Raw genomic sequence first — 24,338 nt, 5'->3', positions numbered from 1 at the left:
CCAATCCCAGAGCAGACACAACACAGACTGCAGCATCCACCCAATTCCAGAGAAGACACAACACAGACTGCAGCGTCCAATCCCAGAGCAGAAACACAACACAACACAGACTGCAGCATCCAATCCCAGAGACACAAACAGTCACTGACTGAACATGTTTCATTAATTGCCACCCAATCATTGCGTCCTAAAATCACAGCAACAGCTTGAAGTGTACATAATTTGCTTACAACACAAGCAGCAGCAGCAGCAAAGATGGGGAAAAGGGTTCGTACCTTGAGCTGTCTTCTACTTCAGTTGTAGAAGAAGGGATGGCGGCCAGCAGGGTCAAAGTTTGAAACCCACCAATGGATAGAGAGAGATAGAGCAGTCCTCTTTTAGTTGGTCCTCAGATGAGCCCTCCAGCGGGGTCTCCAGTCCTCTCCATCCTCCATACATCCCGACTGTGGCGACTGTGGCTCAGGAGGTAGAGCAGGTCCTTGGGCAAAATTGCTCCAGATGTGCAGGTTGGTACCTTGCATGGCTTCCGCCGCAATCAGTGTATGCATGTATGTGTGTGTGTGTGTGTGTGTGTGTGTGGGTGTGTGTGTGTGTGTGTGTGTGTGTGTGTGTGTGTGTGTGTGTGTGAGAATGTAATGCATATGTAAAGCGCCTTGGATAAAGGCGCTATATAAATGGCACCGTTTACCATTTAATCCCAGTGTCAATGGCACCGACCAGCCTCATTCTCCTCCTCCTGGAGGCCATCTTCTCTCACCCACCCTCGGTATCACTCCATACAGATGCATGTTGGTAACGTGTTCATCCTGGTTGATGTTTAGCACTGCACGTAGCATTCTGGTGTAGCACAGTGGGGCCAGGGACGGTAGAGCAGGCTTCAGGGTCCAGCATTCACAGCTATATAGGAGAGCGGACATCATGAATGGTAAATGGTGCATTTATATAGCGCCTTTATCCAAGGCGCCTTACATAGATTGTGCATTACATTCAACCATTTAAACATACATTCATACACAGATGGCGGCGGAAACCATGCAAGGCACCAACCTGCACATCAGGAGCCATTAGGGGTTCATAAATCATAAATAATAATAACTTGAATTTATATAGCACCTTAAAAAACACACTTTACATCAACAAAAACATGCTATTTTTTTCATGAATATACTATAGTAGAGTATTTTTTTTTTACATTGTATGGTTTTATTACTGTAAATTGTTTGACATTGACTTATAATAATAATTATAGTTGAATCTACTTGTTCAGTTATTGTTATTTTAGTATTTAAAAAGAAACATTTGCACATAGCTTGTAGAAATGCCTATTCTCATACTTTAATGTGACAGTCTTGTATGAAGAAGTATAGGGCATTAAGCCATTTTGGGGCGTTATACTTTAAAATAGCAGATCTACAAGCTCATAGCGTGCTATAAACTTGTACGTCTGCTATTTTTGAAAAGAATAGTGAAAATTTGCCTCAAATCTTTGAATATACATTCTTTCAGAGTTTCAGTTCAAATCTTTGCTTCTGGGGGGTCCCTGGAACAACATAATATTTTCAATGGGGGTCGTGGCATATTAGTATATTACATATCATTTTTGGGGTCCTTGACATGAAATGACATGAGGTTTTTCAGAAAAAAAATTATTTTTTAAATTTCAGGCCTAAATGGGGGATATTATATTTTTGCTTAACAGCAAACAAACACAATATTATTCACTTCACAGGCACAGCACACAAACAATGCTTTATATCCTGACTAGTTCTTTCATTTTACTTTTTGTAAATATAATTAGTGACATGACATTACACACAAACAAACAATTCACCTCTATTAACCATGAATGCTAAAGCAGCTAATTAACTGTCTGTAGGCAGTAGCTAGGTAAGCTAACGCACCTGGTCTCTTGGGGAATGGACACCCTTTTTTTCCAAGGACGATAATTAAACTTCTCCTCCTGCTGTCACCGTCATGTCTCTGGTCAGTTTCCACTCCCTGACAACACTGACAAGTTGACAACTCTCCTCATCTTCCATGAGGTGGAAGTTGGTACGTTTAAACTTGTTTATTTCACTGTTTTACTAACAATAACAAACACGAAGGAGTTTGAGTCAAACAAACACTCGTCAGTTTAGCAGGTGTGTGTGGGGGGGGGGGGGGGGCGGGATAACCAAAGCCCCGCGCGTGAAGCCTGCTTAGGGAGTGTCTGCCAATAACCTGCATCACAGAATAGAGTGAATCTATGCTTCTGGGCCGGGGGTCCCTGGAACAACATATTTTCAGATGGGGGTCGGTGGCCAATTACATATAATTTTTGGGGTTCCTTGACATGAAAATGTTTGAGAGCCACTGACATAGAAACATAGGGTTTTTCAGAAAACTGTCATGATTTAGAAGACATTTTGTAGAAACGTCTAAATGGGTTAAGACATTTAGGACTGAGGCTGCCGATTCTACAAGATGTCTTCTAAATCCTGACACTGGTGCTCAAACTATATAGTTCATGTCAAGGACCCCCAAAAAATGATATGTAAAAATTATCCGCCGACCCCCATCTCAAAATATGTTGTTCCTGACCTGCAGGGACCCTCTTCACCCCAGAAGCAAAGATTATTACGTTAAAAACGTTCGCTGTGAAAGAATATAAAATTCAAAGATTTGCGGCACATATATTCACAGATTTTTTTCAAAAATAGCTAAAGTTAAAGTTTAAATAAAGTTAAAATAATTGGTTAAAGTGGTTAAGAGCTATAAAGGTGACACAGATGCGTTCCAGGTCTCAATGGGTTAACAGTGCACACACCTTGTTCTACTTCAAACTCCTCATCCTCTTGGATTGCACAGGAATATTAAAACACTGTCTGGTTTATTATGCATAACTCTCCCGGTGCCCGGGCCATGAATTATGCTTTTATTCTCATTCATCAAACCAAGGTGAGGGTAGGTCAGGGCAATGAGTACATATCACTGCTCGGCTGGCACTATGCATACATCTATATACTGTGCACAGATCTCTCTGGTAAAAGCCAATTTTGCACCAGCCCCCCTCCCCCGAATCCCCTCAAATAGCAGATAATCTCAGAAAATGCTCCTAACCTTTCTCTGCATGGTCCAGGGAACACCGGTGACACGAATCAATCAACCTGCTCGGGGGTTATGTTGTGGATCCGTCAGAGCACTTGGCAGCGCACCCTTCTGTTCGCCCACTCTTGCGCTGTGCGTGGGAGTGCAACGTATAGTGCATTCTTCCTAGTACCCAGATCTGTTTCGAGCCACAGCGGCAGCAAATAGAGTCTCTCTCCCATTGGGCCCTCCTGGCTCAAGGAAGGCTTACTTTTCTGTTTTTCCTCCTCATCCACTCTCAATCTGCGCTGCGAGGTGAAGGGGCCCTACTCGATGCTGAGTATGCAACAACAGCAAAGATCCAATGGCTGGCTTAAGGTATCAAAGGATTCGAAAACCCTCCTTTTTACTTGTCTGGTGTTATATTGATTTATAGTATACTTAAAAAGGCAATATACCCAGACAAGTGGACATGCATGTGAGTCCTTTGTCATTTTTACCTTTAGTTGAAGTTAATGCCGATGCCTCAGCAGCATCTTTTCCCCGTTTATAAGATATTTAGCACTTTGTGCTGATTCACCACCGCCATAGGCTGCCAGTGAAGCTGACAATGTGTCTTGAATGGCTCCAAAACCCGTAAAGATTGGCCATGATTGATGAAAATGTCATGCTAACCTCTAACGTATCACCTTTTATCCTCAAAGGCTACATTATTGCACTTCTGAGCTTCCGGAAGTCTCATCTTTTGTCAATTGTAAGGCAGACTAGAGTGCTTATGCAGGAACGTGATTAATCATGTCAAACTGACATTCTCGTATAAACGTGGTGACCATTAAGGGTACAGATGTATGATAAATCTACATAAAGTGCCCCTGTAGTAATTTGGGGTTTTGCTATTGATGCCTACTATTCTTTGACATTCTGACCTCCCATCGCAGATATATGTTCCTGCATTAGAATGCTATTTATTATTATTATCCACTAACTGTATACTAACCGATCCATTTTCATTACTCCTTCCTCTCAAAACAGCTTTTTTTGCTGGTAGGCTACATTTTTTGCTATTCCCTTGCCAAGAGAGAGATGATTTGTCAGTCTGGCAAACGTTTCAAATAAATTAAAAGATGCTTTGATTATTTTGATTTGGCCCTGGCTATGGAAGGCTTGCCTTGGTCCTGCTGTACAGAAGAAGCCTGATAAGCAGTGGTGGCATTTTAAAATCTTGTATAATGTCACATTTCTAAGCAGGTATTAATCTTAAGGGCAAGCGTTGTGCCTCAGACAAAATCCAGGACAAAGGTGTGACATATTAAAATTTGATATTTGATGGGGCATCTGAGTATTGGGCATTGGATTTGTATATATGTTCTGTGCAATAGAATCTTTTGGCCTAAGGGTGGTAAAGAAAAGGCCATGAGGTCACTGAGGAAGGAGATGAGGTAGAATTACATTATCAAAAAATGGTTGTTATTATTACTAACCTTCACTTTTGCCTTACAGTATGTTGCCTTATGTTGTTGTTTGTGACTATATGAACTGATATTATGCATGGTATAAGAGTCAATTTGTGTATATACACTTACCTGATAGCTATTGTTTTGGTGCAGTGTCTCTTGTTATGGTACAACCTGTCCTTGTGGCACTAGTATATAACTTTGTGGGGACTGCGGATGTAAATGAGCTTCTAGCTAACTCTGTAATGAGATCATGTTCAGTTGATTGACTTCACGTTCATGTATTGAATGTTCATTAACACATTTAGACCTGAGGCAGATTCTAAAAACAGGTAATAGAGCATGCACCTCCACTCTAGCCCAGGTGCTGGACAAAAGGCAGTACAAGAGGAAAAAATAGAGTCCTCAACACTGGTATGAAAAACTCAGCTCCACTGGTTTATTGATTCAACATTTCGATCACTGGAGTCTTCTTCAGGAATGAAAATGATCCCAGTGATCTAAATTGGTCAATGTCTAAATAAACAAATGCAAAGTAAACATACTATGGTCTATACGACTCTACTAAGTATGACTACTACAGCCAGTAGTAGTCAGTATATGTATCTCATTTTGAAACCAAAGTGTTGGACAGATATGGCGGACATTACCATCATTAGAACCCCACCACTAGTGGGGCTGAAGCCATTCATACTGTACTTACAGTAGCTGCATCATGTTTTGAGCTTGTACATCTGCTACTTTTGGTGCATGGCCCCATGCGAAACAACACATATCATGCTCTGAAAACACCATAGTGGGTTTCTTGGCAATGGTGACTGCTTGTCTCTCCTTGGCTTAGCCAGATGCTCCAACAAGCGCACATGCCAGTGTTCACAGGTGGGAAGCTGTCAGGGGATTGTGTCCTTGCCCTCTGTGTGCATTACGCTCCTCCCCAGTTAAACTCCTCATTGATTGTGTGTACAATCATGTATTGTACATCTACACCTTCCCCAGAACAACATACAGCAAAAGGGACCCCTCTTTGGACTGGTGAGACAAAAGGTATGGCTCCCATATATTGTACAGTATAATTTGACAATGTCAGACACACACTGCAGTTCGTTACTGTCGGTACTTTCTCACAAATAAGGTCCCAGTTAGTTGACTTAGTCCAGGGTCTCTTAAAGGTTTTCAGTCTCTTACCCTATAGGCTAAACTCACTCATGGGACCTACCCTTATTAAGATATTTTAGCACCACTGTCATTTGGGGACACAGCCTCACATTTTGGGAAGCCCCATGGCCAATTTTTAACACACTGTATAGTAATCAATATATTATGACTCAAACTAGGTGCCAGCACATAAATTTACATTTGTCAGACTGAGCCAATGCCTTAAAATGGCTCGTGTATTTAAGCATGCTATTAAAAGACTAATCACCTAATGAATATTGGGTGTCATAAAATGTTTCTTATAGTGACATGACCTCAGGGAGAACATGTAGGCTACCGTAGGCTACTTAATTGGTTTTTAACTGTAACAATTCCCCATGGGTAAAGAGTCAAGGAGCATGCCGCACCTAATCAATGACTTTAGGTCGACTGATAATATGGATACCAGTGGTGTAAAGTGTATACATTTACTTACTTTCGTTTAGGTTTTATGACCTCAATTACGCCCACACATGAGGGATCTATGCTGTCATATATGGGGTTTGTTACATCACAATCCACAGGCAAATAAGAGCACTTGTTTGAGCCAGAAAACCCCAGGCCATGCACAGAAAATCTACTGAATGTTAAAAGGTTTTATGGGTGCACCTTACAAGCTCTGGAAAATATTTTTATACATTTGAAAACATAACATGGGACATATTGCATAATTTTGGTACTTTAAGTACATTTTGATTCCAATTTCGTTTGTACTTTTACTCAAGTGAATGTTGAATTCCGAACTTTTACTCAGAGTATTTCGACATATTGCAGTGTTGATACTTTTACTTCAGTAAAACATGAGTACTTTTTCCACCCATTTCCACCACATGGGAATCCAAACATCTATAACTGCTCTGCCAAATGGGCTCTGCCAAATGGTAATCCACCTGATCAGGGGAGCCATTAGGCCTAAGGCTTCAAATAGGGCTACTTTGTTACATTGGCACGATGACGGAACTAATTTTACTATATCTCAGGATTCTCCCGAGACCCCTTGATAATTCGTTCTTTCTATTTCAAACTCAGGAGATAGTTTGTACCCACCATTCAAGTAATTTACCTGTCCTGTGTCCTGTGCGACAAAGGTACAGTCCAATTTTAGGCAATGATGGGCCAATTTCATTATTGAATGTAAGAGAATATTGCCTATTTTGGGCCCTTGAGTCCTGGAAATGATCGCTGAAAAGGGAAGGCAGAGAGTGATATGAGAATATTTCATAAAGATATTCAATCCGTCTTCAGAAAGGAAGTGAGAGAGGGAGAGGTAGAGACAAGATGAGAGAGAGGGAGGCTTATAGGTCTTTGCCAGGGCCAGGGGAGAGATAAGGGGGATATGATATGCACATTCAGAGCTAAAGCAGAATAAAATTCAGAATAAAGCACAGTATCATGATGGGATAGCTTCCAAAGTGGTTCCAACGCGTCCACACAGCCTCCCCAACGGTTCTCAGCACTGGACAAAAGTAAAGCCGATATGAAAACTTGATCACATTCTCAAAAATTCAAACGGTCATCTTTTCCCACCTCACATTTAAATATTTGAAACGCACATCATCCGACTTCCATTTTGCCATGGTGTGTTTATGATGCCCTTGTGGGAGCAGCACTGAAGGAATTTATAGATTATATTATTCACTCATTCATATTTTAATAGTCACTGACATATCTTCTTATCTTCATTAACCGATCTACTATAACCAGTAAGACGCCCTGAGGGCGAGAAGCGACCTTGCGCTAAAACAACAGGTCTGAGAATGAATATATTTGTTTATTGGGATATGATACCACTTACCAGCCTATATTTTACTTAACGCATAATTAATGTCAAAGCATCATAAACAAGCTCATAATGCATCACATTGTGAGTTGACACATTGTAGTTTGTAATAATAATAATAATAATAATACAACCTTATTTGTATAGCACCTTTCATGACATGAAATGCAGCTTTACATAGTGCTTTACAGAGCAATGGAGAAAAAAGAAAAGAAAAGCAAGGCATAAACATTAAAAAACAAGCAGTAATGCAATACAGTGAGGACATGAATAACAAGAAATAAAATATCAATTAAAAGCAAGGGTGTAGAAGTAGGTCTTGAGCTGTGCTTTAAAATGTCTACAGAGGCTGTAGGTGTATGGCTGTATAGGTGTAGATCTACTATTTGTGCTATTTTGATTGATTTGATTAACCAGCAGGCTCTTTCTACCTTGTTCCGCCCTGGTTCCGCCTTGTTTATGTTGAGTTTGCTAAAACATCATTTTGGGAAAAAACTAAAAACAAACATGATATGCCCAGTCACCATGCTGCACCTGTGATGTTGCTTTTTACTGACACCAAGTTTAACATAAGAATTGAATGCACATAATACAATACGAAGCAACTGAAAAACACGTTATTTCAATGCTAGTGGATAGAGATAAATCATTTTTGTCCAACCACAAAACGGCAACCAATCGGTGCGAAGAGGGGCACGTCCGCACGACCACGGGCAGGACTTGACAAAGGGTGAATTGAGTCGTTATGGCAATGGGAACACGATTGGAACTATGCACGAAAACGGATTTCACCCACTTTTTATTACCTTGTAAACCTGTGATGTGACAATAAAGCTGATTCTATTTCAGATTATGTTATGCCAATTAATTCCTCCCCCTGTTGTCACTGCTGTATCCTATAATGTCTCGCCTGCCACTGAGGAGCCCCCACTGGGAGGACATCCGGTCCTACTCCTCCGCCCAACGTGTCCCCCCCCCCCTCCCCGCTGACATGTGACAGGTGCCACCCCAGCCCATAGGAGTACGTGCAGTGACAAATATCACCCTCCTCGCCCGGCTTTTTTGCAGTGGGTATAGTAGGACAAAATTGTTATTTGTTCCAATACCGTGGTGAACAGAATATCATACCCATCATCCCCTTCTGAGAATATTTGTTGGATTTCAGTCAGAGGCGGAAGGCTGTGCTTGTCTCGGCAGCATTGGTCTGTGACGTAACCTTTCAATGGAAAACTTCCACTGAGTCACGCACTGAACTGTGAGACGGTGAGTCAGAATGTGGAAAAATATGAGATAAAACCCCAGCTGAAGTTTAGAAATGACAGGGGGTCGGACGGAGGATAGGCCTACATGTTGTTGTTGGATATGCACATTTAATTTGATTCTTTTTTCACTCTCTCTTTCCTTTTTGCATACACCCTTCTTGAACTGATAGGACTGTGAATGAGCAATGTTGGTGGCTGTTGGAACAAGATGTTCTTTTACTCTTCTGACGGCGACCAGGGCAATAACGGCAGAGTTCTTCTTTGTTGTGTCTCGGTAAAAAAAGAGCTGATCGCAAGCTCACAATGTGTTTCGTGCACAGCAGCACAACACAGTGTGCAACAAAGTATAATCAGCCCTTCGGCTAGGCTATGTTCATGTCCATATGCTCCCAAACAAGATATATTTTAGGCATATAGTTGCTGGCTTTCCATGAAATTCGCTGTGCTCACATTGCTTCCCAACGCTGATGTCGGTGACCACATCACCTTTCGACTTGTGCCACCCTTATAGGCCAAGATTTCCACTTCCTCAAGTTGCTGAGTGCATATTGCTCGGCTCCCCATACTGAGTGGATAAACCCTACTCGTTTGGTGACTGCATGGCCTTTCCACTAGTGCTAGCGTTGGGGTGAAATGTCAACTTTGCACGCCGGATAACTACTGCTTATTTTGTTGACCCCCATCATGGCCTTTCCTTTCACCCATAAGCTAAAATGTTGTTTTAAAGGAACTTTTTACTAGCTCTTTACTTTATTTCATAGTTTAATGTATCCTTCATTGAATTATAAAAAAAACATTTTTGGGAATAAATAACAATAGATTTGTTGTTCTTCTAAGTAAGTAGGGCTCTAATCTTGCATGTCAATGTCGAGACGATCACTTTTGTCCGGCTGGGTGTGAGGAGAATCTTGGCCTTTTGGGGGCCACCCTTTTAGAAGTCTTTCATTTTTTTATGAGCTCAATGCTCATTAAAAAATATGACATTTGTCACATTTAAACATTTGATGCTCCCCCATGTTCCCGCATGTCCTTAATCATGCCATGTTGGGTTCCGCTGTCACGGTCTGTGACATGTGTTATGTTTTTGTTATGTTCCTTGTTCTTGGTTTTGGTTTTACTTTACACTTGTGTGCTTTTATTTTGCAGTCTGTTAGTGTTTCCTGTGTTGCTCTTGTTACCTGTGTTGTCTCACCAGTACCCTGGCAGAGGAGTAAGAGTGGTGGGACCTTTTTCTATATTTGGTTTCCTGCCTTTGACTCCTGCAGCAAGCCCTTGAATGCCAAGAGAACACTTTTAATTCATCAACAAGGGACACTGAAGGCTGTTCTGGATCATTGGACAGACAGCGTCTGAAAGACAGAGAGAGAGAGGGGTGGGGGTGGAGTGACTGGTAATTTAAAAAGTCTCCCTCATAGAGCAAATAAAGGGCTTTGCAGACAGTGTAGTACAAAGACCTTCACCATTTAATTATCAAGTAATTGTTAAGTCCATAACAAGAGAGGCTCCTAAAAGGAAGAGACAAGGGGTAGAGGGGCCCCGCTATACCGTGAAAACGTAATTAGCGGAATATCAGTTATTCCTCGTCTTTCCCTCTATCAGCTACTGTAGGCTATTTAGTTTGAAGGGACAAAGAAAATATATAGGACGAAACAATAAGAAAGAAACGGCCCCGTTCCCTCGAGATGAAACCAAATGGCGCGTCACGGTTTAGATCTTCAGTGACTGCGATCAATATGTAATTACCTCCTGGAGGAAGAAACGCACTTTCTCTCCATCTCTTTTACTCCTGTCTTTAACCCCTCTTTATTTCCAGGGTGGCAGTTTGGCGGGAGAGAGCGGAGCCGCATCAGTGCAGTCTCTCTTAAAACCGGGGGACTAGCGCGTTTCAATTAACGGACGATGCCTCGCGTCGTGCCAAGGACTTGATCGCGCCGGTCCGCGGTGTCTGGCGGTGGCCTCGAGTTGAGTGTTTGGTCGCCGGTTCGAAAAGGCCAGACCGTCTGTGGCAGGTCGCCCCCCCAGTGGCTGCCGCCGGCGCGTGCTATCCAAGCGTTTATCTTCCAGTTGTGCTCCAATGGAGCTGATATATAGTCTCGTCGGACAGCTCTCGCACTCACAGACGATGTCGCTGCTTTTGTCACGCACAGTCGCACACACACGCGCACACACATGCATGTACACGCACACACACGCACACACAAACACACAGACAGTCACACTTGCTTATGGCAGTCCATCGATGTCGATGATGACGTTGCTCCAAATAAAGTTCAAGGGATAATTATTGTTGTGTCTGTCGTCTGTGCATAGCCTGATGGCTGCCTCGTCCCAATAACAATGTACTCTTGGCTTACCTGGTTAAGCAACCACACAGCGCTCTGTGTACAATTTGATCCTGTTTAGTCGAGGTATATACGGCACACGAGGCAGGGCCGGAAGTGGAGCACAACCGCACCGCAGGCCTTCAAACGCTCCTATTTTTCCGGTGAAATCACAGCATGAGGCACACCCTTTGTCCCCCTCCCCCCAAGCCTTGCCTTTGGTGTTCACTCCCATCAGCATGTGTGGTGTTTTCAGTTTTTACTTCACATGCTATACATTCTACTCAATGCTAACATATAATCGATGTTGGTCAGACTCAGACAAGTAGAAGTCCCATATTCAAAAGGTAAAAGCAGAAAAGCATTGGCATCTAAATACCAAAAGTGAAAGTACTCATTGTGCAGAATGTTTAAAATGTATAAAAACATCTTTTGAAAATAGACAATATACAAGTTCAAAATGTGTCGTGATGTGGCTATGTTTTGTAATACACAATAATTAAATCTACAATGTAACTATAACTAAAGTTTTCATATAATTGTAGTGGAATATATATTTTTTACTATATTTTCCTCCGAGATGGAGTGGAGTATTGCAAATTTTAAGTACTGAAAAAAGTAAAACAAATACCTCAAAATTGTACATATTACTTGAATGCATGTACTTAGTTACATTACACCACTGGCATAATGCAGTTGTTTAATCACAAGCTCTTGTTTATTCCGTCCATTGCTTAAATATTCATAAAACAACCCCTTTTTCTTTACATTTGAAAAAAAAAAACAAGTATAGGTTGCGCACATCCAGTCCTTCGCTGGTGCATCAGGTCACCTGATGAAGGCCTGCTATAGGGCTGAAACGTTGTGTTTGTGGATCATGTCGGTGTTTTAATTAAATGAGACGCTGTGGAGCTCTGAGCCTGAGTGCGGACTTCCTTCTTTTGAATTGTATCCTGTATGTATTGGCCATTTGGCCATTAAAGGCAAAGATCTTCAAAAGATCTTCCAAATCTTAAGAAATACTAATCATACACTGTCATGTGATCAGGTCTATAATGCGGCATTACATTTATGAAAAACACAATACAAAAGGATTAAATATTGAGATACAAGGTTTCTACAGTATACCTGACGGCGGCAATATGTGAGTAGCCTAGTGTCTTTCAAAGCCACCATGCAGGGACTCTGACCGCAGTCACTGCGTGAGCCAGACCTGCTTAGAAGCAGAATTGTGCGTGATCCTTTCACTCAGAAACAGAGATCGTTGGGGTCACTGTATTATTACATCTTTTCTCCCCTTGTCTTTCTATTTTTGCCTGAACAGAACACACATGAGGTCTGTGTGTGTGTGTGTGTGTGTGTGTGTGTGTGTGTGTGTGTGTGTGTGTGTGTGTGTGTGTGTGTGTGTGTGTGTGTGTGTGTGTGTGTGTGTGCGCGCGTGCGTGTGTGTGTATGTGTGCGTGCTCGCGCGTGTGTGACAGCGAATAATCAAAAGCAGCTACTGGCCTTGGCACCCCATGACAGGCCTGTCCACCGCCGATGCTTCCAGAATAAACAGCTGTTCTAGCCTGATTGTGTCCTGTCAACAAGGGACGCAAAGCTTTGCACTTCGTCTATACTGTGTCCAAGACGACACTCAAGCTCCCGGTGGACGCATAATGTGGAGCGTTTCACTCATTCAAATCATTACATTGTTGCTTCTTCTCATAAAAGCTAAGGGGTCTCAATGTGGGGTCCGCGGACCGCCAGGGGTGTCCGTGGTGGGGGATGGTTGCATCAAAATCAGCTTAAAACACATTTTCACTTCAGCTTTTCGCTGGTCATGATTCTTTCAAGATCTTTTTGGGGCTTTCTCGATAGGGATAGTAGAGTAGGGTAGGCTGACAGGAAATGGGGAGAGAGAGAGATGGGGAGTGACACACAGCAAAGGTCGGTGGGATCGGGAGTCGAACCTGCGAGACGCTGTAGCAGCCTGGGTGTCCACCCTGCCCAGACTGCAGCGCCATCCATCCAGGGATTTTATTTTTATTGTTTATCACAAACCGAAACCTTCTCTTATGGGGCTGCCAAATACGTATATCAAGTACACAGAGAGACAGAACAATTAAGAAGGCAGCGACAGAGGCCTTGTTTACCAGTGATAATGAGACTGTGATTTGGTTGATCCCAGATTCATAATGAGAATACATGTTCCTTTTAATATGACCCAGGAGGAGGGATGGTTTTGTTCACATGTTGCAACAGACACAGTGGCAGCATTGCTGTATTTATGCAGAAATGACATTGTTTGTTGTGTGTTTGTTCTAATTAAATCACATAAGAGTACCGTATTTTGGTATACAGTACTTCTAGTCCCAACATGGGCTTTTACAGGCACGGACTGGCACAGAAAATTGAAAGTCTTAAATAAAGACAATACTTGTGTTGTTAAAATAATACAATAATATTGCAAAAACAAGTTAGCATCCAGTTATATGATATGGTAAAATACTTAATGCAAACACGGCAGATTGATTTGCACTACAGTAGCCTACATAAAATGACTTTCATGTGTGACACAGTTCTATTAATGGGATGCAAGGTCTCTTCTCATTCTAAGCCCTAGCGATGTTTGTCAGCACTATTTTGAGTTAGTTGAAGGGTGTCCCCCTACACTACAGTACTCTCTCTCTCTCTCTCTCTCTCTCTCTCTCTCTCTCTCTGTTTTCCCCTCACATGTCAAACCACAACACTCAGACTCAGACACTCAACATGAACCACAATCTCCCCTCAGATCTTCCCTCTGAAAGGAAGTGAGCTTGACGTTGACGCGTGATGTGCATTAGCCTTTCTTTGTCTTCACGAGTCAAAAGTATAAGCAAGGAGAGAGAAAGAAATAGAAGAGCAGAGGGAATAATGCTTAATAGACTCCCCTTGTCGATTTATAAAGGCCTCATTGCAAACTCACAAATAATAGCAAAGGAAGGCCTTTCCATCGACTGTCACAGACATTACCATTTAAAAAAAATGTCTAAATATAATCTATTGTCTGTTGAAATATGTCTCAGCTATGGGCTGTTACACACTCTCACAAGGCTGTGTTAATAATTCATCACATCCATCAGATCAATGAGTCAACGCCGGCAGTGAAACCTAGCTGGGAGATCTCCTATACTTGAAGCCAAACACAGCAACACAGTGAGAGATGGCTCCGACGTTCTCAGCGCCGCTACCTTGGTGTAGTGACTTGTGCTGAGACTTGTGGAGACATGATCCCCGCTGATATATTTTCTTGGCAGGCCGATTGTTTATTTTTTGTAGGAAGCAAACAAATATGCTATATGGCGGTGGATTCGCCGAAGTGCTTGCATTTGCTGAGGGAAAATGTCAATTTGCAGACTGATGAGAGCAGGGGCGGACGACTCAAAAGATAAATCAGCCCAAGAATTTAAACGCAGTGGCCTCCATATCTGTCCAATTTGATGTCGTATTGAGAGTCTGCAGCCAAAGCGTGAACAAACTGAGTAATTCTATGAAATAAATACAAACTAAAGGAGACAGAATAATAATAGCATGGGTTACACTAGTGTTCTATCCAGTGCGTTAGTGAAGGGAATGAATGTAGAATTATGTACAGGATGTAATTTACATACAAATGTGAGGGACTTTATTTATTTGACTACGTTTAAAAAAAATAGTTCACCAAAAATGCTCTCTCTCACACTTATGCCAGTGTGCCAGTGAAGTGATCACCATCCTTGGTGCCAATGTTGGCACCGGTGCCTAAGGTTGACTACCCCAGCTGCTGTAGAGGACGCTCGAAATAAATATTTTTATTTTATGCCCAAAAGGTATATTATACAGAGAAGCTTGGGTCCTGCGAGGCTTCCCAGCCTGGAGAGCGAGACTTTCACGAACACAAAACAGGCTTTGTTTCGGTGAGTATAGGTCTACCGACGTGATTTAGTTGGTAAAGTTGCACCCCTTGCACAGCAGTGGAATTTTATATAGCAGCCTCTATAGCAGCAGCTATAGAGGCTTTATAATATGCTATTAGTGAGAACTCACTAACCCACTAGACCAGGGCTATGTGTTCTATAGCCATCTCCTATACTGGACTGCACAGGCTTATAAATAAACTCACATTATGATAGCACTCCGGGCCCGGGAGGTTTGCATTCTTGTATAACTGTACCTCTGTATGTTTTGCAATCAATAAATCAATCAATCAATCAATCGCAGAAAACTGTGGATATAAATAAAGATAACAGAGAATATTTAGTGCCATGCAGTAACAGTAAAATGTTATTGCAAGGACTTAACAACATGAATCCCAGAGGCCAGAGTCCGTATTCTGGGGTGATCGTTTGGTGAAAACAGCAGATAGACTACAAAATCACTTTTTCCAAAGATATTTAGTGTAGAGGGAAAAAGCAGGAGGCCTAGGGGGGTCGAATCTGGTCATTGAGTGGTCATCCCTAAAGTCATGCAAATATTCACAATATGCTGCTTATGCTCGTACAAAATTATTGGGGGGGACGTTATAATCAGTGTAAAAGAAATTATGTTAATAATATTTAATTGAGGCACATATATAATAATGCGTTTATTGTGTTATCAGATATCCCCTAGAAAACACTATGTGAAGTGTGAATGCAGGTTATTGGTAGACACTCTACTGCAGATTATTGGTAGATTTTTAAGTTGTATGAAATACTTGCCATTAATATAGTGGTTGCAACTGTATTAATTGATTGCCCGAGTCCCGTGGTGGGAGTTCTGCTCTGGTTTTAGTGAATATTAAGTAGTTCCGTCATTTTGTGGGGGGCAAACAAACGTAATTTGTATTGTTGACCTATTTCTAAAATATTAGCGTGACTTTCGTTCAACTTTGACCCCTCCATCACATGGAACCATTTTTTGGGCCTAGTGATATTGACACAAAAAACATAGTTCTGTGTGATAGAGGGGTAAAAAAAGAACGAAAGTTGCACTAATATTTTAGAAATAGGTCAACAATACAAATGACGTTAGTTTTGTGGATTCATTTACTTTTACTGCGTGGCCCCCAGTACCCCCCACAAAATGACCAGAACTACTTGATATTTCACCAAAACCAGAGCAGAACTCCCACCACAGGACTCTGGCAATCAATAATACAGTTGCAACCACTATATTAATAATGGCAAGTATTTCATACAACTTAAGTTAAAAAAATCTGAACTATCCCTTTAAATTTACACGGGCTCTTTAACATCCCCCCCAGTTGCCCCGCCTCCTTCCGCCGCACCTGCTGTAAACAAACAAGCTCAGTCCGTTCTGTTTGGAAGTAAAATAGTTATAAATGAACAACAAGTTAAGTTATAATGTAACATTCTACCTCATGGACGTAGAGTAGAGTGCAGTGTTGTCAGGGAGTGGAAATTGCCAAAGTATAGTTAAAAGACTCATGAGTCATGATGACAAACTGTTTGTTTACACGACGTGTTTATTCTTTAGGTAAGTTCGTCGAGTGTTTTGTCTGTGTGTGTGTGTGTGTGTGTGTGTGTGTGTGTGTGTGTGTGTGTGTGTGTGCGTGTGGCGTGTGTGTGTGTGTGTGTGTGTGTGTGTGTGTGTGTGTGTGTGTGTGTGTGTGTGTGTGTGTGTGTGTGTGCGTGTGTGTGTGAGTGAGTGCATGATATTTTAAATGAGCAGCCCTTAATTAAGGTAATTGAAGGCGCTGTGTGCAATAAATATCCTTGTACAACCTCATAACTGTTTACCTTTTGTGAGCAAGTGTTGTGTGTACAACCTGAATAGCACATCTAGTTAACTTGTATTTAATGTGTGCATGTTTAAAATGCCTCCAGATAGTGAGGACAAAATGTGTAGAGAACTATTTATTGTTTGGTGAAGTTGAAGCATGAATTACTTTTTCAAGGTCTGCAAATGATGACAAAATGAAGGACTTTAAACATGATTGTATAACCTTGTCACTTGATAATTGAAGGAAAAGTCATCTACCATACATTGCACCAGCACTATTGCACTTGGGTTACTGTACAGTATGGATATTTATTTGATGCCAGTGGTGAAGCTCTAAACTGAATTTTACAGTACCTACTGTATGTATCTATCTACATTATGTCTACTGTACAACTCTGCTCAATCTTATTGTGAATGTGCAGCTACAATCATGGCAAAAGTATTACATAATTTAGGGATGCACAATAATTATCGGCCCAATATCAGGAATTGTGACATCATAATTATCGGCCCGATAACATTATTAGCTCTGATAATAAAAAAAAATAGTTTGTATCTGCTGGCACCCAGCGTGTCATAGGTATAGCTTACTGTATTTGCTTAGGTCAAAGCTATGTTAAATGTACCGTTACTCACTAGTAGGCTACAGTATGTCTTTTTTTATGTATGTGTCTATATATATTTTCATTATCAGTTATTAGTATTGGTATCGGTCTTGAGAATCAGGAAGTTATCGATATCGGTAGCGGTTTAAAATAAATCGATATCGTGCCTCCCACAGTACTAATAAGAACATGCAATGTAAAAAATACTATATTCATGTCAAATATTCCAACTATTTAGAACAATGGAAAGGCTGTGCTCGCATACCTGTCCTGTACACAGGAGTTTAGTTTTATTTGTTGAGCGTCAGTACATATCATTTGGTTTCGATGCAATTGAAAATACAAATTACAAATGAAGTGGAGTACTTTGTTGTTGACAGCTCCGAGTAGCTCTGTGGTTAAATATCTGTCAACTATCCAAAATAAAACTATGGCCCCATTGACTGCCTGGCAATGAATCATGTTCAGTGACCGTACCTGTCACAACATAACTACAGTATAAGGTATAGGGTATTGTATGCGCCTGCATAAAATTAGTTGTTTAATGCAATCAGATATGGGACTTTTCTGTTTCGGATTTATGGGCTATCTTCCGGGTATGATGATGATGATGTCACACGCATACCCTCTATACTAGGCTGTGTAGGCTACAGTATGTTCTTGTGACTATGTAGTGAGTTGTTGTTACAGGGTACCATATGTATGTAACTCTTGGTCACTTCAATTTCTTTCTTTCTTTCCTTCAGACACTCAAGACGTCCAATGTTCCTCCAATCACCCCAGATGGCAACAGTGCGGAGACAAAGACAGGTGACAAACAACACGCAATCAAACAACAAAGTACTCCACTTCATTTGTAATTTGTATTTTCAATTGCATCGAAACCAAATTATATACTGACGCTCAACAAATAAAACTAAACTCCTGTGTACAGGACAGGTATGTGAGCACAGCCTTTCCATTGTTCTAAATAGTTGGAATATTTTACATGAATATAGTATTTTTGACATTGCATGTTCTTATTAGTACTGTGGGAGGCACGATATCGATTTATTTTAAACCGCTACCGATATCGATAACTTCCTGATTCTCAAGACCGATACCAATACTAATAAAAAAAAGACATACTGTAGCCTACTAGTGAGTAACGGTACATTTAACATAGCTTTGACCTAAGCGAATACAGTAAGCTATACCTATGACACGCTGGGTGCCAGCAGATACAAACTATTTTTTGTATTATCAGAGCTAATAATGTTATCGGGCCGATAATTATGATGTCACAATTCCTGATATTGGGCCGATAATTATTGTGCATCCCTAAATTATGTAATACTTTTGCCATGATTGTAGCTGCACATTCACAATAAGATTGAGCAGAGTTGTACAGTAGCCCTAGAACGGCTCTTGTTGTTACATACAGTATGTAACAACAAGAGCCGTTCTAGGGCTACTGATATACCTACTGTATGTATCTACATTAGCTTACTGTATTTGCTTAGGTCAAAGCTATGTTAAATGTACCGTTACTCAACTAGTAGGCTACAGTATGTCTTTTTTTATGTATGTGTCTATATATATTTTCATTATCAGTTATTAGTATTGGTATCGGTCTTGAGAATCAGGAAGTTATCGATGTCGGTAGCGGTTTAAAATAAATCGATATCGTGCCTCCCACAGTACTAATAAGAACATGCAATGTAAAAAATACTATATTCATGTAAAATATTCCAACTATTTAGAACAATGGAAAGGCTGTGCTCACATACCTGTCCTGTACACAGGAGTTTAGTTTTATTTGTTGAGCGCCAGTATATCATTTGGTTTCGATGCAATTGAAAATACAAATTACAAATGAAGTGGAGTACTTTGTTGTTGACAGCTCCGAGTAGCTCTGTGGTTAAATATCTGTCAACTATCCAAAATAAAACTATGGCCCCATATTGACTGCCTGGCAATGAATCATGTTCAGTGACCGTACCTGTCACAACATAACTACAGTATAAGGTATAGGGTATTGTATGCGCCTGCATAAAATTAGTTGTTTAATGCAATCAGATATGGGACTTTTCTGTTCGGATTTATGGGCTATCTTCCGGGTATGATGATGATGATGTCACACGCATACCCTCTATACTAGGCTGTGTAGGCTACAGTATGTTCTTGTGACTATGTAGTGAGTTGTTGTTACAGGGTACCATATGTATGTAACTCTTGGTCACTTCAATTTCTTTCTTTCTTTCCTTCAGACACTCAAGACGTCCAATGTTCCTCCAATCACCCCAGATGGCAACAGTGAGGAGTTTGACATCCTGGCAGGGGTGGTTGCAGTTCTACAGAAGTCCTTGGCCAGTGTGCTACCCCAGAATGCTGCAGGACTAAATATCAACCAGGATGAACATAATATTATTACCAACACGTGAGGAGATGGCTGGAGATAGAATGGGGCTGGTCGATCACTGCCATTGGCTCACAGGGAGGAAAGTATGGATGATCGATGTGACTGGAGACGCCACTGGAGGGCGCCACTAGAAAGAGGGTGGCTCTATCTCTCTTGGGTTCCAGAGTTTGACCCTGGCCATCAAATAGAAGACAGCTCAAGGTAGGAACCTTTTTAGTTTTCTCTGCTGCGGCTGCTGCTGCTGCTGCTTGTGTTGTATGCTGTGTCTAATGTGATTCAAGCTGTGGTTATTGCTGTCAATTTGGGCAGTGAGCTATTTCGATTTTATTTTTGTGTGTGGTTGCAAACGACACACTTGTTCTCTGTCTGAGATTTATTTTGCCACCAAAGTGAACCTGCTTTTTGTTAACTTTTGCACGAGAGAAAAGTAAAGCTTTTGGTCATGCTTCACATGACATCACAATATATAATATACAGTAAATGGAAAGTTCCCACTTCCCAGTGAATGCCTCATGACTCCCGTCAGTGCAACCACACATGCAATTTCCCAGAATTGCACCTTTCTTTTTTTTTTGTTTTTTTGATTTTTATTGATAGGGTGAAAGTAGGAAATGGGGAGAGAGATGGGAGGGAAGACAAAGTGGCAAAGGCCGTCGGGATCGGAAGTCAAACCCGCGACACATCGTTTATTTTGATTGTTTGTTAGTAGGATATTCAATTGACCTTGCAGTATTTTGTGATGATGTGCATAAGTATAATGGACTAGTTGTATTGTTTTATCCCACAAATGAATTGTCAAACTGTGGTGTTTTATAATAATACTGCTAGCACAGCCATATCTTAAATCCAAAACCTATTTTGGTTAATTGAATTGGTTTAGACATTTATTATTTATCTTTAAATAAAACTAGACTAAAATCTTTTAGTTTTTACGTCAACTAAAACTGGACAAAGACCTTTTGAGACTAAAACGATCAAAAAAATGTCTAAAATGTGACTAAAACTAGTATTTTTGAGGGGCACTAGCCCTATGCACAGCTTTGTGTGTACCCCATAGCGAGGACTTTATTGGCTGAGCAATGTGTGTACCCCATAGCGATGATTTGATTGGCTGAGCAATGTGTGTACCCCATAGCGATGATTTGATTGGCTGAGCAATGTGTGTACCCCATAGCGTTGATTTGATTGACTGAGCACGGAATGTGGTGTACAGTGTATGATGATAAGAGCGCCCTCACTTCACACAAGTGTGATTTTTGTCCAAAAGCCTGAGGCTGAATCTAAATTAGCTAATTATCGAAATATGAGACCCCTGCAGCTGCTGTTTTGACCTACAAGATGAATCTGATCCAGTAACTGTCAAACAGGGACCAGTGCACTCACAAACCGAGACACCTCACTCAGTCACAGTAGCCTAGGTCACCAATTTTGGTGTAACTAGCAACCAACATGACCGTAAAAATGTCTCTGTTGTCTGTTCAAATTATGTCTCAGCGATGCGCTGTCACACATTTTCACAAAGCTAATTAATCATATCCATCAGATCAATGAGTCAACGGCAGTGAAACCTGGTAGATCTGCCTTATAGAAGCCAAACACAGCACAGTGACTCCGACACGCCAATCCTTGGCGTGGCAACTTGCGCTGAGACTTGGATATTATGATTCCTTTACTGGTATTCTCTTGGCAGACAGATTGTTTGCTTTTCGTGAGAAGGAAACTTCAGAAAGTTCACTTTTAGTGGAGGGTCATGTGACGTTGCATGTTGGTGTACAAGAGAGATACAGTAGGGTTAACTTGCAATTACCCACTTGAACCCCAACATTCAGATCACAATGCTGTGAGCTTGTAGATCCGCAATTGTTGGCAAATACATTGTCTAAGTACAGAGGCAACTCTTTGTTGAATGCACTTGAAGTGTGTCCCTTAAATCAGTTCAATGAGGGACGATTGCACGATTACTTATTTCAGTTTGGCAACCCTTCTCAAACCACGTTGCGTGTTGGTCTGATATATGTATTCTGTGGTGTCATTATTGTCTTAACTGATGGCTTTCATTTTTGTTTATGGCTTTTTATGGCTTTTTAGTTTATTGATAGATACAAGTGAAGAATGACAGGAAAGAGGAGAGAGAGACAGGGGGAGACATGCAGCAAAGGTCGTCATGAACGGGACTCGAACACACGACACGCTGTCAGGCCAGAACTTATATGGCATGCGCCTGGACCACTTGGCCAACCAGCGCCCAAACTGATAAGCTTTCTTGAGACTTGTCTTCTGTAGTTTGTAATCTTTCATTTTAAAACTGAAGCGGGATCTGGGCTATCATCAGTGTTTTAAAATTCTAATCCCACTCAACCTCTCAACCACTTGAACCCCAGCATCCAAATTTGGGGGAAACATTTGCAGTAAATAACAGATCTACAAGCTAGTTACATGCACGTTTATATAACATTTTGCATAATTATGAACGTGAACTTTGAGATATTGGAAACAAATGGATAATTTCAAACTAAAGACAAAAATACCTCCAAAATACCTTTAAACTTTAACTGTATGTGTTAATTTATTCACACTCAAAAGTTTTCCAAATGTACCCAAATGAATGCATTAACCTTAACGGGTCCCACTTGGTACCAGTTGTACTCTCTCAAAGTTAAATGAACACTTAGGATTGTATTGTGTAGAAGTATGACATACGGAGGCCTTGGAGTATACAGTGTGTCTGCAAAATTCAATTTTTCTAGGGCACACAGTCTTTAATTTGGATGAGCGCTCCATCTAGGCCATCGGGGAGTCCACGAGGGGCTGGCATAAGCCTGGGTCCACATGCAGACACGGAACGGACAAATAGGCAGGCCCGCACTCGCACGCACGCATGTTCTGTACACATGCGAGCACATGCACGCATGCGCACACACACACACACACACACACACACACACAAAAGCATAAGGCCACACGTGTAGTGTACTGTAATCATGTGCAGTCACACACACACACACACACACACACACACACACACACACACACACACACACACACACACACACACACACACATCCACACACACATCCACACACAGCCCAAGACAAGTTCAGGTCCAGTTTGAAGTGTGCATGTCAGTCAATCCACCGTGGGGATCGCTGTAGCCACCATGCAGCCTCCAAATCCACTGACTGATCCAGTGCCCAGCAGATGCTATAAGGCCTGCCCAGCCACCGGACCAATTTTCAACCTTCCCCTGGTCAATGTGAGGCCTGCGCTGACACTGTGGCTGTGAAGAGGCACAGTGGGCCATCATTAGCAGGAGTATAACTGCCTACAGGGGCCGGGCAATCGGACACAAGTCACACAACCCTGTGTTGAGTGTTAACATGAGGACCGTCTGTCTGTCTATGTCTGTGTCTGTCTGTCTGTCTGGGCTTTTTCTGCCTCATTGATACATCGAAAGTAGGTTGACAGGCAGGGATCGGGAGTTGAACCCGCGACACGTTGTAAGGCTGGATTTCCAACCTTTCTCTCTCTAATTTGCCAGCATTAATTGTTAAACCTGGTAGAAGGTAATAATGCCCATTGTGAAAGTGAAAATGGCAAATAGACTGGTTTCCTTTATCTGTTTGACCTGGACATGCTATTATCCATCAGTACTGTACAGTAGCTGAGAGATACACACAGTTTCTGGTTTTCACTGGCAAGCACATGCATGTCTTAGAACCTGGAAGTGTTCTTTGCACTTATGTACATTTTGTTCCGTATATGTTTGGCAACAAAGTCTTATGCACACCTGTATGCTCTGAGGCGGGTGCGTAGGCAGGGCTCTAATATGCCTATATGTTTCCCTATATGTTTGATAGATTTTGTTTTATTTTGTGAGTGGTGCTAGTCACTCGTACGCATGTCTGTCTGTCTGTCGGTCGGTCGGTCGGTCGGTATCACTATCTATATCTGCCTATACTTAATACTATCTGGAATTTATATAGCACTTTTCTAAATACTCAAAAACACTTTACATGTGTGTGGGGGGCCAGGGGGACGGCAAAACAAGTTTTATTAGAGATTATACTTTGTTGACTGGGGTCGATGAGGGAGTCTGTACTTAGTCCCCTCCTTTTTCCAAATGTATTCAGCGAAAATAGCCAGTCTACAAGCTCCCAACACTTGCATGAAAATAGCATTTTTTTACCTTCCCTGAGAGAACGTCAAAGGATTGCTCCTCCTGCACTTGCACTACAAAGTATGCTAGTCTCTCGATAGGCCTGCACTGGCTCAAGGTAGTCATATGGCAACCATTAGCTTCCTGGTTCTATCATAGTGTCCTTGAGGAAGATGGCATAGCCTTGGGAACCAACTGTTCCTTAGCCGTGTGGCCCATCATTCGATGCTAGCACCGGCAAGTCACAGGGACTTACCCCCAATCCAACCTTTGATGCTGAGTGCCAAGAGGCACTGGGTACCAATATAGTCTTTTGTTTGACTCGGCTGGCGATTGAACTACAAAGTATGCTAGTCTCTTGGTAGGCCAGCCTGC

Source organism: Protomyctophum bolini (genome assembly GCF_963924005.1).
Source record: "Protomyctophum bolini genome assembly, chromosome: 24".
Taxonomy (NCBI): domain Eukaryota; kingdom Metazoa; phylum Chordata; class Actinopteri; order Myctophiformes; family Myctophidae; genus Protomyctophum; species Protomyctophum bolini.
The sequence above is the reverse complement of the archived record's forward strand: the minus strand, read 5'-3'. Positions refer to the sequence as shown.